General features: G+C 35.1%; 1 pseudogene; it reads right to left on the bottom strand.

Annotated features, from left to right (window-relative positions):
• Positions 1 to 2,715: 2,715 nt before the first annotated feature.
• On the bottom strand, positions 2,716 to 3,636 carry LOC124108449 (thymidylate synthase-like; annotated as a pseudogene).
• Between the last annotated feature and the right edge of the window lie 492 nt (positions 3,637 to 4,128).

Below are 4,128 nucleotides of genomic sequence, written 5' to 3'. Positions count from 1 at the left end.
AGATATACTGGCTTATTGTACATGTCTAAAATTTCAATAAAATGTGACAAGTAACATATAAACCAAAGGACCTTTAATGACCACTAAACTTAAAATTATTCTTTTATTGATGGTACATGAGATAAAATTATAGACTATGAAAATATCAATTTTTCAGTTCTCTTCATTTCACATAACTACATCATAGCTAAGTTTGATGAGTAACTATTTCCTTTAAAAACTTAGTAAGTATTGACCATGCAGAATCTCATTTTAGTGGAAGTCAGATCCTCCTATAATTATTTCTATTCTCATATAAGAAAATATATAGCATGCCTGGACATTTTGTTAGAAAAAAAGGTGGAGTTATATATTGTTTTAGTATTCTGATGATGAAAGACCAAGCAAAATTTTCCTTTTCTCTATACTTCCAGAGAAAAGGAGGCCTGCAGGTCTGGAGTTGTGGCTCAGCTATACAGCATGCTCCTAGACCATGTAAGGTGCTGGATTAAAGCCTCATCACCCCATAAAACTAAATAAATGAATAAATTAATAAATGGTTTAAAACTGAAGAATATTTTTAAAAGGGGGGCTTGTAAAAACACATAAGATTTAGAGTTCCCTAAAGAAGTACCTTGGAGGCTAGCAATACCCGATCTATCCTAAGTGCAGGAAAGCCCTACTCCTTCCTTTAATGATGCTGCCCACTTTGTACTGTCACATTTTCCATTGTAATTTTTTTAAAGCTATTTTTTTCATTGTAGCATAAATGTCATAATTTCTTTCACAACACTGCTACATGTTCAAAGTTTCTGTCTTGGATGTATTTAACTTTATGTTGTTCCAATCTTGGTCATAGCAATAAATTATCTCCCCTAGTTATGCTCTGGAAAGTAGATCCCTGGGCCTTGCTACCTCCAAGTAGTAAAATGTCACTGGGTCTCGTGAATTGGTTTGAAAATTGTATTCAGTTATGGTCCTGATAACCTATACTTTGCATTCAGATTTTCTCTTATGCTATAATTGTCTATAATGAAAAGATGTGTATACATGATTGTTTTTGAAAATTATGATTAAGCAATTACTAGATGTCTTTTCTTATTAACATGTTTGTCATTCTGCATCTTATCACATTTCTTACCCACACATGCTTGAGAGGGATGATATATATATATATATTATATATATATATATATATATATATATATATATATATATATATATGTATTTTATATATATATATATATATATATATATATATTTTTTATATATATATATATATATATATATATATATATATATATATATATATATATATATATATATATATATATATATATAGAGAGAGAGAGAGAGATTTTTAAGTTGACTATGACCACAGATTTATTAGAAGATCAAAACCCAATGAGTGGGGATCCTTTTATAATAATAACACATTTTTTCTTGAAGGAAGAGATAATAATATACAATTATATTCTCTATGCCCTTTATTACTGTAATTATAACTATATTTTTTCTTTCTATAAAGGCCCTCTGTTTAATAAAAATGTTATAAACACTGTGCCTTAGCTTTCCTTCCATAAAGTAGGGATTTGTTGGAAGTAAATTGATCCCTTTTAAGAACATTTAAATAAAAAACATTGTTTATTTTTCTTATCTATTCAATATTTTTGTACATGTTTTCCATCCAATTGCTTGGGTATCCATATTTTCCTCCTCGTTTTTTTACAGAAAAATATTAATTAATATTCTCTTATGTTTCAGATTATCTTCTACATTTTGGGACTACATCAGTGAACAATACAGATAAAAGTTTTTAGTCACTCTAGTGTTTAGAAAAAATAATCAAATAAACTGAAGTGTGCAGATATGATATTATGAGAAATAAAAGCAAAATGCTAATGGAGGGGAGGAAGTGATGAAGAAGTGAAACATCTCATTTTGATAAGAAAGGACATCCTAACATAGAAGGTGACCTTAAAGTAAAGGTTGAAAGACAGTAAGGGTAAGGACTATGTGAATATTTAGGGGTAAACTGTAGCTGGTAAAGGAAATAGCCAACTAAAGTTTGGAAAGTTATAAGGCACTTGTCATGCTGGAGGAACAATAAGAAGGTCACCAGAGCTAGGGGAGAATAAGGAGAAAATAGTGAGACGGGGGAGAGAGGTACATTGGGACAAAGGGGTCAAAAAATGGCTCTTTTAATGATTCTGTGGGGTGTGGTAGGAAGCCATAGAAGATTTGAATGATGTTTATTCTGACTGTAATAAACACAAGAAACTATATATATAAAATAGAGTCTCATGGGGGAAATTATCACCATCTTCTGGGAAGAAGCAACAATGGTGTTAGCCAAAGAGAATGTTGTGCCATTGAAAAGGTAAAATTCTCGAGTTTTGAGGGCAGAGATTCCAGTATGTGCTACTGTACTTCATAGCAAGAAAAAGAAAGGGACAAGGAGCTGTGCATGTGGTACATGGCTAAAATCTAGGAATTTAGTAGGGTAAGGTAGGAGGATAACAAATTTTAGGCCTGCCTGGGCACCTTAACAAAACCTGCTCAAAAATAAAATTAAAAGGACTGATGATATAGCTCACCAGTACATCCCTGGGTTCAATTTGCAGTACAAAAAAGAAAAAAGGGATTGGTGGGGAAGGGGTACTTGGTGTATCTACAAAACTTCAGATCAGATAAGATGGAAGGACAATCATTTTGGTTAAGATGGGGAGAAGTTATTTATGTAGGTGTTAACATGGTGGTATCTTGTGTATTGCAGTGGAGGATTTTACCCTTCAATTTGAAAGTTTTAACTTTGAAGTTGTCAATTTTCTCAACCTTTGGAAGGATTTTGAACTTTGGGAAAGCTCTTGGTTCTCATAGAAGCTGAATTTTCAGTGGCTCAATGTGATTCAGTTAAATATGTGCATCTCCCAAAGAATGCATAAAATCTACTGGCTGCAGGTCCCTGACATGTGCAACCATGTAAGGTAAGCAGGGCATAGCTCTCAATGCTGAAAGGCACGCCCAAGCCCATGACTCCTGATGTATGGTACAGCGAGCAGGACAGCTCCCATTCACCTTGTAGAACTGGCAGAGAGCATGGCGTGGAGGCAGCACCATCAGAGGAAAATCTTTTGGTTTCCAAACACACATGATAATTCTTCTGGCCTCAGGATTGGTTTTGATGGTGTCAATCACTTTTTGCAGTCTACTCCTTGATCAGAATAACTTGAAACCATATCTTTGTGTTGTACCCAAAAATGTCTCTACTGGAAGCCATAAACTGGGCCTAGGTCCCTTTTTTTTCTGGTGGAGAATCCCAGGCTATTCCAAAGGGCTTGAGATGCATTGGTGTCCCAGGTGTTTAGTCCCTTGGAATGTAGTTCTTTACATTTGTGGATTCCTTGATAAATCATAGCAACTCCTCTAAAACTCCATTCCAGAATACACATTTGGTTGTCAGCAGAGGAATTCATCTCTCAGCCTGTAGAGTGATTTTATGCAGAAAAAAACCAAAAAAGACAGGGTGCCGGTGTCTATGCACTCTTCCTTCCTGAAGCTACAACACATGATGTGCTTTATCTGCTCTAGGTACTGCAGCTCCCTGGTCCGCAGCTGCTGCTCTGTATCCTGTTTCTGCAAGGCAGGTGACAGCATGCAATACAACTCAGAACTGGTGGCTGTTACGATGAAGACTCTTTTTTTGGTAGTCTTTTTTAAATTAATTAATTTATTATAATTAGGTATATATGACAGCAGAATGCCTTTGAATCATTGTACACAAATGCAGTACAACTTTACATTTCTATGGTTGCACATGATGTAGCATCACACCATATGTGCAGTCATACATGTACCTAGGGTAATGATGTCCTTCTCACTCCACCATCTTTCCTGCCCCCATGCACCCTCCCTACCCTCCTTCCCCTTTGCCCAAAGTTCCTCCATTTTTCCCATGCCTCCTCCTTCCCATTATGTATCAGCATTCACTTACCAGGGAGAACATTTGGCCTTTGGTTTTCTGGGATTGGCTTATTTCACTTAGCATGATATTCTCCAACTCTATCCATTTACCTGCAAATGCCCCAATTTTATTCTCTTTTAATGCTGAATAATATTCCACAGTGAGTATATACCAGTTTCTTTATC

Source organism: Marmota monax, unplaced genomic scaffold (genome assembly GCF_021218885.2).
Source record: "Marmota monax isolate L192 unplaced genomic scaffold, Marmota_monax_Labrador192_F-V1.1 WCK01_AAM20220418_F8-fsc01132, whole genome shotgun sequence".
NCBI classification, from domain to species: Eukaryota; Metazoa; Chordata; class Mammalia; order Rodentia; family Sciuridae; genus Marmota; species Marmota monax.
This window is presented reverse-complemented; position numbering and strand designations above follow the sequence as displayed.